Source organism: Schistocerca americana, chromosome 8 (genome assembly GCF_021461395.2).
Source record: "Schistocerca americana isolate TAMUIC-IGC-003095 chromosome 8, iqSchAmer2.1, whole genome shotgun sequence".
Lineage (NCBI taxonomy): Eukaryota > Metazoa > Arthropoda > Insecta > Orthoptera > Acrididae > Schistocerca > Schistocerca americana.
The window spans coordinates 37,840,857-37,855,487 of NC_060126.1; the positions used below are offsets into that span (position 1 = coordinate 37,840,857).

A 14,631-nucleotide genomic window follows, 5' to 3' on the forward strand; every position below is an offset into this window, starting at 1 on the left:
GTACTCCGGAATTACCTGAACATATTGTTGCAGGCTAAATCCTTCGTGAGGTTCGCCCATTTGTTCCTAACCCAATGCGATGCTTCAAATGTTAAAGATTTGGCCATACCACTGTGGGATGTAATGGGAGGGCTACATGTGGCAATTGTGGAGGCTCAGCTCACGAATCAGGCAGTTCCTGTACACATTCCTCCAAAATGTGTGTACTGCTCCAGGGATCGCCCAATGTGGGGCAGAAAGTGCGAGGTTTACAACGAGGGAAGGAAAATTCAGAAGCTGAAAGGCAAGAGATGCACTTCCTTTGGTGAAGCTAAAAAAGCTTTCAAAGCTATGCAACTTCCGATTTTTGCTACTCCTTTTGTACATTTGCCCTTAAGACCCCAATTGCCAAGTGTGATGTCTCCACACAAACTCAGACCACAGATTCAAGTATGAGCACATGAGCTTGTTGGTGTATCTGTGGGGGAAATGCTTCACTTGAAACAGAAGTCATTCAGAAGCAGTCAGCAATGGGCTTACCAACTAAGCCACATACCACTGCCCACCATCAGAAGTCAACTAAGCTGTCTCTACAACCTAAGCAATCACATCCTCCCATAAGTAAAAGAAAAACATCCTTTGAAAAGTAGTTCCAAGTCCAAGAAAGTGGTAGCTAAACCATCAGATTGGCTAACTCCCCCCCTGTCTGATGGGGTCTATGCTTTTGAGGATATGTACCTCCAATCAGAGGAACCAGATGGCTGAGAGTCGTTAACGTTCCTCCTGACCTCCCCGGTAAGTCACCAATTCTGAGGGAGAAAAACACGAACAACCTTCACTAAACAATGGCTTCCACAGGGACTTCTGTGTTGCAGTGGAATTTTAAGGATATTGCTCACATTTGGAAGAATTACAGCTCCTGGTCCAGGAGAAACTGTTCTGCGTCTGCGTACAAGAAATGCATCTTAAAGTCACCACACCTGCATAATGGGGTTACCTCCCATACAGAAAGGACGATATCATTGGAGACGGGGCTAAAGGTGGAGTGGCTGTTTTCATTGATGACAGATGCAACTCCTCTCCTGTCTCTCTTACCAATTGCCATAAATGTTCTAGCACTCTTTAATATCACATTGTGTTCATTGTATCTTCTACCTAATGATCCTTTGGATGCAAACACACTGACAGAACTCTTCTGGGCACTCCCACACCCATTCCTCCTTATGGGGGACTTCAATGCACGCAACGTGCTGTGGGGCTCGGCTACCAGTTGCTCCAGGGGCCAGATGATAGAGCAACACGTCCATTCTGAGAATGTCTGTCTTCTGGACGCAGGTCAGATGACACACATTTCCATAGCTACAGGATCTTTTTCAGCCATTGACCTTTGTTTTTGTTCCCCAGCTATTGCAGGCTCACTTCAGTGGGAAGTGGCTGCAGCTTTACATTCTAGTGACCACATTCCAGTGTGGCTCCATCTGCTGACTAGAACAGTGGTTGACAGGAGACCACGCAGTGGTTGATACAAAGGGCAAATTGTTTGCAGTACAGTTGATAGGCTATTTTTGAACAAAAGGATTGTGAACAGGAGACAGTGGCCCATTTCACTTGTGAGAACCAAGGGGCTGCTACAGAGTCCATCCCATGGTCTACTAACCACTCAGATGACGACCTGTACCTTGGTGGAATGACAACTTGTGGTTGGCAATCAGGGCCAGACAAACAGCTCTGCAGAACTTCAAACACCGTCCAGCTACAGAAAACCTTCACGACTTCAGATCTGCGAGAGCACATGCGAGGTGAGTGATAAGAAACGGAAGAGGGCTTCCTGGAGGGAATTCACGGGTTCCATTAATTGGTCTTCTTCCACTGCGCAAGTTTGAGACTCAGTAAGACGGATTTCAGGCAACGGCAGTACTCGTCCCATTACAGCCTTGTCAATACATGGCTCAGATTCTAGCTGAACACTTCTTTGCTTTCAATACGTTATCCAGACAAGCACCTGCTTTTCACGTGTTCTATAGAACTACAGAGATTAGGAAGCTTCATTTCTTCTCGCATGATGAGAAAGACTGCAGCCTCTTTTCTCCATGTAGGAAATGGAATTAGCTGTGTCTGCAACCAGAGACACTGCTCCAGGATCTGATGAGATCCATTATGCTTTGTCATCTGTGCCCTGAATCGAAAGACAGCTTCTCTCTTTCAGTGATACCTGGTTTGATGGACAGTACCCCACAGCTTGGAAGGAGGCAATATTAATTCCATTCTGCAAACCAGACAAGGACCATAGTGCCCCTATCAGTTACTGGGTGTAGCCATTACCAGTTGTATGGATAAGATTCTTGAACACATGTCTGGCTTCTTGAATCCCAAGGTCACCTGAGCTGCTCCCATGCGGTTTCAGTCACTACCGTTCCACCCTTGACAAATTAATTGTACTGGAGACAGCGATACAGGAGTCTTTGTTAGGCCAAAACTATTTGGTTTGTGTGTTTTTTGACATGAAAAAAGCATTGGAGGTACATCATCATTTGCCAGCTTCATGAATGGGGACTACATGGAGACCTTCTTATCCAGTCCTTTCTCGAGGACCAGCATTTTCAATATCGTGTTGGTGATGCCTTGTCTGACTGCTACGTTCAAGAGAATGGGGTCACATTGTTTGCTGTCACTATGAATGAATGACATTTCCTCCACAGTCAGGAACCCTATCAAATGCTCTTTGTTTGCGGATGACTTTTCAATCTTCTACTCCTCTTCTGATCTTACAGCGATGACGAGGTAGCTACAGCTGCCCGTTAGGAGTTGGAAACCTGGGACAGAACAGCTGGTTTCCAGTTCTCACGCGAGAAGACTACATGTGTTAATTTTAACCATGCTCGTCAAAGTTTGAACCAACCAGTGCTCACAGTGGGTAAAAATATTCTACAGTTTTCAAGAAACTATGCATTTTTGGATTTATTATTTGACATGAAGCTAACTTGGCTCCCACACCTGAAAAACCTATGAACAAAGGGCTTCCAGTCATTGTATAGTTTGAAATGCCTTAGTAGAAAAACAAGGGGAGCTGACAGGTCCCACCTCCTGTAGTTTTATAGGACATTTGTTTGATCACGTTCAGATTATGGTAGTGTGGTCTACAGATCAGCCCGTATTTCCTACCTCAAGATGTTAGATGCTGTGCACCAGTAGGGTATTCAGATATCAACTTGAGTCTTTCGGACCAGCCCAGTTCCAAGTGTGTGTGTACAGAGGCTGGTGAACCACCACTCTGGTTTCAGTGCTGTATCCTTTTGGCTGGACAGGCACTGAAAATTTCAGCATCACCTCAGCAATTGGCATTTAGTGCAGTGATCAACCCACCTTTGAACGACTGTTCAGGAATCGGCTCCATGCAACCAAGGCATTTGAGATGCATGCTACAGACTGTCGCAAGGATCTAGATCTATCAGGCATCAAAACGCACAGCCAGAGATGGAACGCATTGCCGCCTTGGTGTCTTCAGAGGCACAAAGTGATTTTGAACTTGACACAGTACAAGAAAACTTCTACTCCAGATTATGATTTTACAACATTGTTTTCGTCCATTTTAAGTGCATACCACAGTTTTAGTGTTGTTTATACAGGTGTATCCCAGCAAGAGAATGTCCTCGGTCGTTCTGCTGTTTTCCCTGATAGGATTTTTAAAGTGGATCTTCCAGAAGAATTTACAAATTATGATGTGGAGCTATATGGCATTCTGATGGCACTGGAGAGGATTCACAGACATCACCGTACAAGGTTTCTTGTCTGTTCAGACTCACTTAGTGCACTGCAAGCATTTCACCAAATGTATCCAGTAGACCAGCTGATTCAGCTCATCCACGAGTCCTTACAATGGCTCCAACACTGTGGCAAGGAGGTGATCTTCTGCTGGGTACCTGGCCACATAGTGATCCAGGGTAATGACATGGCGAATAAAACCACCAAGGAAGCCTGTCAGAATGGTGCTGTCCGTCAGTGGGATACTGAATGGTTGCAAGTGACAGAAAACAAACTGTGGTCACTCAAATCGACCGGAGAGGCAGGGCAGACTTCATGTCAGCCTCACCGCTGGAAGGAGGTTCTGCTTACCAGGTTGCGCATCAGACGTAGCCCTTTAACCCATGGCTTCTCCTCCGGGGGAAGGATCCACCACTCTATGAAGTTTGTGGCAGGTCGCTTTCAGTTCAGTATATTTGTGGCGACTTGTGCTCTATATACTGATATTAGGGTGGCCCTCAGTCTCACTGGAGATCTGCCGACTATTCTTGCAGATACTGATTCCAGTGTTACAAGAGTGGTGAAATTTTGTGAACTGTCAGGCCTTATCCTTAAATTGGTGAGGAAGGGAGGCAGACTTTAATACATTATAATCTGCTCCGCATGTGGGGACAGCCTTCATCCCCACCGATGAGATTGGCATACCGACTTTTCATCAGGTGCTGATGACCATGATGTTGAGGACCCTTCACCTCAAATCATCATCATCTGGCTTCAACCTTGCTTAGTCAGTTTCCTCCAACTGCCTGTCCCCATCCCTGCTTCCATTCCAGCCGCACACATGCCTACTATCTCCTCAGCACAATTGCATATTCCATTCCCCTTCTCTCCTCTCAAACATTGCATCTCTGTCACATCCCTGCACACTCCCACATGTTACACTACCATATCATCATCCAACCCTTCTATGCTATCCCTTTTCTTCTATGTCCCCCATCTCTTTTGTACTTCCACTGTCCACCCCAGTACTGCTCACCACAGTCAGACCTTAGCATCCAGAGATGACATTAGCCTTGCAGTGTAAGTTTTGTGTGTGTTTCCACATCTGAAGAATCGTTTTGTCCAATAGCTTATATATAATAAGTCTTCTTTCAATGTGCCACTCAGCCACTTCTCTAATGTGGTGAGTAGCAATCTGTCGTGTTTCATACTTGATATTACCCATCTTTCAGTTCACTCTGGAGCAGAAACAAATTATGCATTAAGATGATTTGCACCTGATGGTGGATCCAGAGGGTCTGAAGTGCATTGTGTAATTTAATAAAACACGAAGATATTGTGACTGAAGACGTTTTCATTCCTACTACCACTGTGTTTAATAATGTTATTTCATCCTGGGTTTCCCATTGTTCAGCCAGGTATTGGTAAGATGCCATTGTTTTAAACATTCAGGAATGTAGCAGTATACACTTCACAAAACAAAACAAAAAGTAGTGTCTTACAACCACAATATCAGTGAGGTGCAGTAGAAATTGGTCAACTAAAGTAACTGGTAGAGATGTGGAATGGAATGATCACATAGGCTCAGTTCCAGGTAAAACATTCGACAGACCGTGATGCATTGGCATTATACTAGGAAAATGGTTGTTGTTGTTGTGGTCTTCAGTCCTGAGACTGGTTTGATGCAGCTCTCCATGCTACTCTATCCTGTGCAAGCTTCTTCATCTCCCAGTACCTACTGCAACCTACATCCTTCTGAATCTGCTTAGTGTATTGATCTCTTGGCCTCCCTCTACGATTTTTACCCTCCACGCTCCCCTCCAATGCTAAATTTGTGATCCCTTGATGCCTCAAAACATGTCCTACCAACCGATCCCTTCTTCTAGTCAAGTTGTGCCACAAACTTCTCTTCTCCCCAATCCTATTCAATACCTCCTCATTAGTTACGTGTTCTACCCACCTTATCTTCAGCATTCTTCTGTAGCACCACATTTCAAAAGCTTCTATTCTCTTCTTGTCCAAACTGGTTATCGTCCATGTTTCACATCCATACATGGCTACACTCCATACAAATACTTTCAGAAACGACTTCCTGACACTTAAATCTATACTCGATGTTAACAAATTTCTCTTCTGCAGAAACGATTTCCTTGCCAGTGCCAGTCTACATTTTATATCCTGTCTACTTCGACAATCATCAGTTATTTTACTCCCTAAATAGCAAAACTTCTTTACTACTTTAAGTGTCTCATTTCCTAATCTAATCCCCTCAGCATCACCCGATTTAATTTGACTACATTCCATTATCCTCGTTTTGCTTTTGTTGATGTTCATCTTATAACCTCCTTTCAAGACACTCTCCATTCCGTTCAACTGCTCTTCCAAGTCCTTTGCTGCCTCTGACAGAATTACAATGTCATCGGCGAACCTCAAAGTTTTTATTTCTTCTCCATGAATTTTAATACCTACTCCGAATTTTTCTTTTGTTTCCTTTACTGCTTGCTCAATATACAGATTGAATAACATCGGGGAGAGGCTGCAACCCTGTCTCACTCCTTTCCCAACCACTGCTTCCCTTTCATGCCCCTCGACTCTTATAACTGCCATCTGGTTTCTGTACAAATTGTAAATAGCCTTCCCTCTCTGTATTTTACCCCTGCCACCTTCAAAATTTGAAAGAGAGTATTCCAGTTAACATTGTCAAAAGCTTTCTCTAAGTCTACAAATGATAGAAACGTAGGTTTGCCTTTCCTTAATCTTTCTTCTAAGATAAGTCGTAAGGTTAGTATTGCCTCACGTGTTCCAACATTTCTACGGAATCCAAACTGATCTTCCCCGAGGTCCGCTTCTACCAGTTTTTCCATTCGTCTGTAAAGAATTCGCGTTAGTATTTTGCAGCTGTGACTTATTAAACTGATAGTTCAGTAATTTTCACATCTGTCAACACCTGCTTTCTTTGGGATTGTAATTATTATATTCTTCTTGAAGTCTGTGGGTATTTCGCCTGTCTCATACATCTTGCTCACCAGATGGTAGACTTTTGTCATGGCTGGCTCTCCCAAGGCCATCAGTAGTTCTAATGGAATGTTGTCTACTCCCGGGGCCTTGTTTCGACTCAGGTCTTTCAGTGCTCTGTCAAACTCTCCACGCAGTATCTCATCTCCCATTTCATCTTCATCTACATCCTCTTCCATTTCCATAATATTGTCCTCAAGTACATGGCCCTTGTATAAACCCTCTATATACTCCTTCCACCTTTCTGCCTTCCCTTCTTTGCTTAGAACTGGGTTGCCATATGAGCTCTTGATATTCATACAAGTGGTTCTCTTCTCTCCAAAGGTCTCTTTAATTTTCCTGTAGGCAGTATCTATCTTACCCCTAGTGAGACAAGCCTCTACATCCTTACATTGTCCTCTAGCCATCCCTGCTTAGCCATTTTGCACTTCCTGTCGATCTCATTTTTGAGACGTTTGTATTCCTTTTTGCCTGCTTCATTTACTGCATTTTTATATTTTCTCCTTTCATCAATTAAATTCAATATTTCTTCTGTTACCCAAGGATTTCTATTAGCCCTCGTCTTTTTACCTACTTGATCCTCTGCTGCCTTCACTACTTCATCCCTCAGAGCTACCCATTCTTCTTCTACTGTATTTCTTTCCCCCATTCCTGTCAATTGTTCCCTTATGCTCTCCCTGAAACTCTCTACAACCTCTGGTTCTTTCAGTTTATCCAGCTCCCATCTCCTTAAATTCCCACCTTTTTGCAGTTTCTTCAGTTTCAATCTGCAGTTTATAACCAATAGATTGTGGTCAGAATCCACATCTGCCCCTGGAAATGTCTTACGATTTAAAACCTGGTTCCTAAACCTTTGTCTTACCATTATATAATCTATCTGATACCTTTTAGTATCTCCAGGATTCTTCCAGGTATACAACCTTCTTTTATGATTCTTGATCCAAGTGTTAGCTATGATTAAGTTATGCTCTGTGCAAAATTGTGGAAAATGGTATCATTCTGTAAAGGAGATTAGTTAAAAAAACTCTGGTGTGACTCGTCTGAGAATATTGCTCAAGAGTGTGAGACTTGTACTGAATAGTACTAACAGGGGATACTGAACATATGCATTGTTCAAAAGAATTAAGGGAACATGTGTATCAACATTTGGTATGTTAGATCTATTTTGATATAAGGTGTACCTGTGGTCTTTTTACATGAGATCTTTGCTTTCATTGTAGGCAACAATTAAAATTATTCACAATATCAGCTGTGTTATGCATTATAGTGTCAGATGATCCCTCAGAAGAAAGTGAGTACCAGTGTCACGGTGCTTTCTAGTGTGGTACACAGATAGCAGTTGTCATTTGTGGATGATGCATTCAATGAATCACATGCAATGCAACATCTTAATGCAGTACAAGTGGCTAGGGTGACCTGTTTGATACAAAAAGGATGGTCTTTCAGTTGTGTTACTGCAGATGCCAGTGCCTCTCCATATGTCATCCAAAGAACATACTACAGGGAGAGAGGTTAGTATACAAGCTGAGTTGAATGAGGTCGCTGATGCATTACAACCCCTCATGAAGGCTGATATCTGGTTTTCTCTGCATTGTGGCATCACACAGATACCACCAGAGCACTGCACGAAGATCTCAGAAGGGTCGGTGGAGCTGCTGTGTCCTGTTGGACTATAATGAACATGTTACGAGAAAGGACCTTACAGCCCATATGTCCTGCTAGAGTACTCCGTTGACATGACAACATCTTGCAGCTCGCTTTCAGTCCTGCTGTTTCCATGTCAACTGGCAACTTCATAACTGGCAAAACTTATTATTCACAGACTAGTCCAGTTGCCCTGTGATGCAAGGTGATGGCCGTGTTCGTGTGCGGAGACCCACGGTGATCAATACCTGCCAAATATTGCCCAGGACATCGACAGACTTCCAAGGTTCTGCGATTTTGTGGGGAGGCTTCGATGTTGACAGCCATACAGATCTCGTTGTTGCCACAGTTATCTTACCACCAGGCAGTACATTGAATACATACTGACAGGCGCTGTTGGACCGTGTGATCGCTGCTGCATACAGTAGTGAGCCTGGATCCTAATCCTACACGGCAGGCATCAACAGGGGTGCCATGCAAAGCAAGGACATCAACGTAATGGAATGTCCAGCAGTGAGTCATGATCTGAACTCCATTGTGCGTATGTGGGACGTGCTTGACAGACGTATTCGTATTCGTGTTCGTTCTGCTCCACCACAGATTTTCTAAGAACTCCGTGGACTGTAATTGAAGATTGGGAATGGATACCACAGGGTGACCTCTGTATAATTATACGCAGCATGCCACATACTTGTGAGGCACTGATAAAAGCTCATGGAAGGCATACACATTATTGAAGCTCTGAGTCCAGTGAAAAGCACCCAGGATGATGGGATGAATGATTGTTACCACTTTGCTGTCGACACCTGTTGGACATTTCACTTCTCTTTATGTATACAAGCACAGATGTAATGATGTTTTGTTGTGTACTTAATTTGTGAAAGATAAAGGTATAATTTTTTAACACCTGGTCCTCAGTTACTGCTCAATGAAGTACAGCAGAATCTTTTGAGCAGGGCATAAAAAAGGGCAGCCATTCACCAGTTCGTTCAACCTGTGGGAAGGCGTTACAGAGATGCCGTTGAAGATAGATGTAAATTGTCCTAAGAAAGCCTACTTAACAAAGATTCGAGTACCAGCTTTAAATGAGGAATCTTGGACTGTACTACAGCCCCTTTACACATTGGGTCACAAAGAAGAGCTCAAACTACAGCACTCGCAGAGGCATTTAAGCACTCCTTCTTGTCACACTTCGTGTATGAATGGAATGGAACTGGCACATGTTTACAAAGTTCTGAATGACCTTTCTGTCCATTATGTAAACTAGCCATGGTTCATGATAAATGAACAGAAAACAGGAAATTTCTAGAAGACATAAAGTAATGTGCGAAAATTAACGCCCCCCCCCCCCCCCCCCCCCCCACACACACACACACACAGCAAAATCATGATTACTCTGTGTTTTGCAAAAGAAATAAGACTATCTCAAAGCAAAATCTCACTCAGGCCTGATAATTACTAAAATATTGTTTACACATATTCAATGTGTTAAGTCACATATACAATACAGCACAAGTACTGGGTATATTTCCAGGCTTATTGAGATATGCTGTACTCGGACCAATATCACTGCTTACCTCTTCCCTGAACGCATTGGAAAAGATTATGTACCAAAGAAAAAATTATGTACCCAAGAAAAGCAACTCCCTTAATCCAAAATATATTTAGTCAGGTTTCAAAAGGATCTTTCCTCAGAATATGCTATTTTGCAATTTGTGAATCAGGCTGCACAAAATTTAAATGGCAGATAATTTGCTAACAGGTATTTCCTGTGACTTGTCAAAAATTATTTGATTGTGCACAGTATGCTCTTAGAGAAGTTAAGATGAGTAGTCTAGAATCAAACTGGTCTTTCTCTAAAATTATCAAAAATAAGGTTATTGCTTGTTTCAGTGGTTTTTTATTTTTATTTTTTCCAAAGAACATGATATACTAATTGGTTAGTGTCTAGCTGCGCCTTATCCCTTCAGAAACAGATGAGAAAATCATTGTTTGGAGACGTACAGCACTTTCTCTCTCGGATAAAGTGCGGAATGACTCCAAGGCAGCACCAACCGATGGCAGCCTCCCAATCGCGGCCACATTGCTTCATAGTTTGAGATCAGCTGTTTCCAAATTTCCCCCCCCCCCCCCCCCTCCCCCCCTTCATCAGTCTACTGACTGGTTTGATGCGGCCCACCACGAATTCCTTTCCTGTGCTAACCTCTTCATCTCAGAGTAGCACTTGCAACCTATGTCCTCAATTATTTGCTTGACGTATTCCAATCTTCCTCTACAGTTTTTGCCCTCTACAGCTCCCTCTAGTACCATGGAAGTCATTCCCTCATGTCTTAGCAGATTTCCTATCATCCTGTCCCTTCTCCTTATCAGTGTTTCCCACATATTCCTTTCCTCTCCGATTCTGCATAGAACCTCCTCATTCCTTGCCTTATCAGTCCACCTAATTTTCAACATTCGTCTAAAGCACCACATCTCAAATGCTTCGATTCTCTTCTTTTCCGGTTTTCCCACAGTCCATGTTTCACTACCATACAATGCTGTACTCCAGACGTACATCCTCAGAAATTTCTTCCTCAAATTAAGGCCGGTATTTGATATTAGTAGACTTCTCTTGGCCAGAAATGCCTTTTTTGCCATAGCGAGTCTGCTTTTGATGTCCTCCTTGCTCCGTCCGTCATTGGTTATTTTACTGCCTAGGTAGCAGAATTCCTTAACTTCATTGACTTCGTGAGCATCAATCCTGATGTTAAGTTTCTTGCTGTTCTCATTTCTACTTCTTCTCATTACCTTCATCTTTCTCCGATTTACTCTCAAACCATACTGTGTACTCATTAGACTGTTCATTCCGTTCAGCAGATCATTTAATTCTTCTTCACTTTCACTCAGGATAGCAATGTCATCAGCGAATCGTATCATCGCTATCCTTTCACCTTGTATTTTTATTCCACTCCTGAACCTTTCTTTTATTACCATCATTGCTTCCTCGATGTACAGATTGAAGAGTAGGGGCGAAAGGCTACAGCCTTGTCTTACACCCTTCTTAATATGAGCACTTCGTTCTTGATCGTCCACTCTTATTATTCCCTCTTGGTTGTTGTACATACTGTATATGACCTGTCTCTCCCTATAGCTTACCCCTACTTTTTTCAGAATCTCGAACAGCTTGCACCATTTTATATTGTCGAACGCTTTTTCCAGGTCGACAAATCCTATGAAAGTGTCTTGATTTTTCTTTAGCCTTGCTTCCATTATTAGCCATAACGTCAGAATTGCCTCTCTCATCCCTTTACTTTTCCTAAAGCCAAACTGATCGTCACCTAGTGCATTCTCAATTTTCTTTTCCATTCTTCTGTATATTATTCTTGTAAGCAGCTTTGATGCATGAGCTGTTAAGCTGATTGTGCGATAATTATCGCACTTGGCAGCTCTTGCCGTCTTCGAAATTGTGTGGATGATGCTTTTCCGAAAGTCAGATGGTATGTCGCCAGACTCATATATTCTACACACCAACGTGAATAGTCGTTTTGTTGCCACTTCCCCCAATGATTTTACAAATTCTGATGGAATGTTATCCATCCCTTCTGCCTTATTTGACCGTAAGTCCTCCAAAGCTCTTTTAAATTCCGATTCTAATACGGGATCTCCTATCTCTTCTAAATCGACTCCTTTTTCTTCTTCTATCACATCAGACAAATCTTCACCCTCATAGAGGCTTTCAATGTATTCTTTCCACCTATCTGCTCTCTCCTCTGCATTTAACAGTGGAATTCCCGTTGCACTCTTAATGTTACCACCGTTGCTTTTAATGTCACCAAAGGTTGTTTTGACTTTCCTGTATGCTGAGTCTGTCCTTCCAACAATCATATCTTTTTCGATGTCTTCACATTTTTCCTGCAGCCATTTCGTCTTAGCTTCCCTGCACTTCCTATTTATTTCATTCCTCAGCGACTTGTATTTCTGTATTCCTGATTTTCCCGGAACATGTTTGTACTTCCTCCTTTCATCAATCAACTGAAGTATTTCTTCTGTTACCCATGGTTTCTTCACAGCTACCTTCTTTGTACCTATGTTTTCCTTGCCAACTTCTGTGATGGCCCTTTGGCCCTTTTTAGAGATGTCCATTCCTCTTCAACTGTACTGCCTACTGCGCTATTCCTTATTGCTGTATCTATAGCATTAGAGAACTTCAAACGTATCTCGTCATTCCTTAGTACTTCAGTATCCCACTTCTTTGCATATTGATTCTTCCTGACTAATGTCTTGAACTTGAGCCTACTCTTCACACTACTATATTGTGATCTGAGTCTATATCTGCTCCTGGGTACGCCTTACAATCCAGTATCTGATTTCGAAATGTCTGTCTGACCATGATGTAATCTAATTGAAATCTTCCCGTATCTCCCGGCCTTTTCCAAGTATACCTCCTCCTCTTGTGATTCTTGAACAGGGTATTTGCTATTACTAGCTGAAACGTGTTACAGAACTCAATTAGTCTTTCTCCTCTTTCATTCCTTGTCCCAAGCCCATATTCTCCTGTAACCTTTTCTTCTACTCCTTCCCCTACAACTGCATTCCAGTCGCCCATGACTATTAGATTTTCGTCCCCCTTTACATACTGCATTACCCTTTCAGTATCCTCATACACTTTCTCTATCTGTTCATCTTCAGCTTGCGACATCGGCATGTATACCTGAACTATCGTTGTCGGTGTTGGTCTGCTGTCGATTCTGATTAGAACAACCCGGTCATTGAACTGTTCACAGTAACACACCCTCTGCCCTACCTTCCTATTCATAACGAATCCTACACCTGTTATACCATTTTCTGCTGCTGTTGATATTACTCGATACTCATCTGACCAGAAATCCTTGTCTTCCTTCCACTTCAATTCACTGATCCCTACTATATCTAGATTGAACCTTTGCATTTCCCTTTTCAGATTTTCTAGTTTCCCTACCACGTTCAAGCTTCTGACATTCCACGCCCCGACTCGTAGAACGTTATCCTTTCATTGATTATTCAATCTTTTTCTCATGGTAACCTCCCCCTTGGCAGTCCCCCCCCGGAGATCCGAATGGGGGACTATTCCGGAATCTTTTGCCAATGGAGAGATCATCATGACACTTCTTCAATTACAGGCCACATGTCCTGTGGATACACGTTACGTGTCTTTAATGCAGTGGTTTCCATTGCCTTCTGCATCCTCATGTCGTTGATCATTGCTGATTCTTCCGCCTTTAGGGGCAATTTCCCACCCCTAGGACAAGAGAGTGCCCTGAACCTCTATCCGCTTGTCCGCCCTCTTTGACAAGGCCGTTGGCAGAATGAGGCTGACTTCTTATGCCGGAAATCTTCGGCCGCCAATGCTGATTATTTATCAAAGTTTAGGCAGTGGCGGGGATCGAACCCGGGACCGAAGACGTTTTGATTATGAATCAAAGACGCTACCCCTAGACCACGGGTACTGTTTCCATAGAAAGTTCTTTTTAGTACTGCTAGTGATAAGTTGCAATTATTAAGTGATTTTATTATTATATGTAGAATCTTTCTATGACAAAATGGGCCCTAGTATTACTTCAATGGGTAATAAATTCAGGAAAGTTATTGCACAACCTGAAACATGGAAGAAAAATATTCTGAAAGCTGAAAGAGAGGTTATTAAGCATTTTAATACTATTACTGAATCTCACTGAAGCAATTTAAAATGTGGTGTTGATACATAATAATATATTTGTCAAAGAAAATCATTAAAACGCAGAAAATTAATGTGCATCCAAATTACTTTAGGACTTCAAGGTTTCTTATTCACCCATTCATTGAATACAAAGCTTATCGAGGTTAGGTAGGTCCTTATAGTTGTGTTAAAAATACATTTGTATGGTTTTTTCTGTCTTATTGTAGGTGCAAAGCAAAGAGGATGCCTGTTTATCCACAATATATACATGAAGACCATAAACTGTACAAACGTAAAACACTAAAAATGCATGGTTTTAAACATTTCCATGAAATGTTCTACCAAGAGCCTCAAAAAGATGATCAAAACCACTTCATTGTAAAATATACTCATAGGACTCAACTAAATTGAATAAGAGAAGTAAAAGGAACTTATTCGAATGTCCAATGGGGCATTCCTCTCCATTCTTTGTATCACTGCCGAGCGAGTTACTAGCGTGCTACAGGAATAGTACCACATCAGAAAAATCAGCAAAATGAGGCATGGTTTTCAAAGAAAGGATGGATCTGAAGATAAAC

The 14,631-nt window shown here is 42.3% G+C and overlaps 1 protein-coding gene across 2 annotated transcripts in view; it reads left to right on the forward strand.

Annotated features, from left to right (window-relative positions):
- LOC124544823 (bleomycin hydrolase) overlaps positions 1–14,631 on the forward strand; it is a 101,481-nt gene that overhangs the window by 15,192 nt on the left and 71,658 nt on the right. The window lies entirely within an intron of this gene.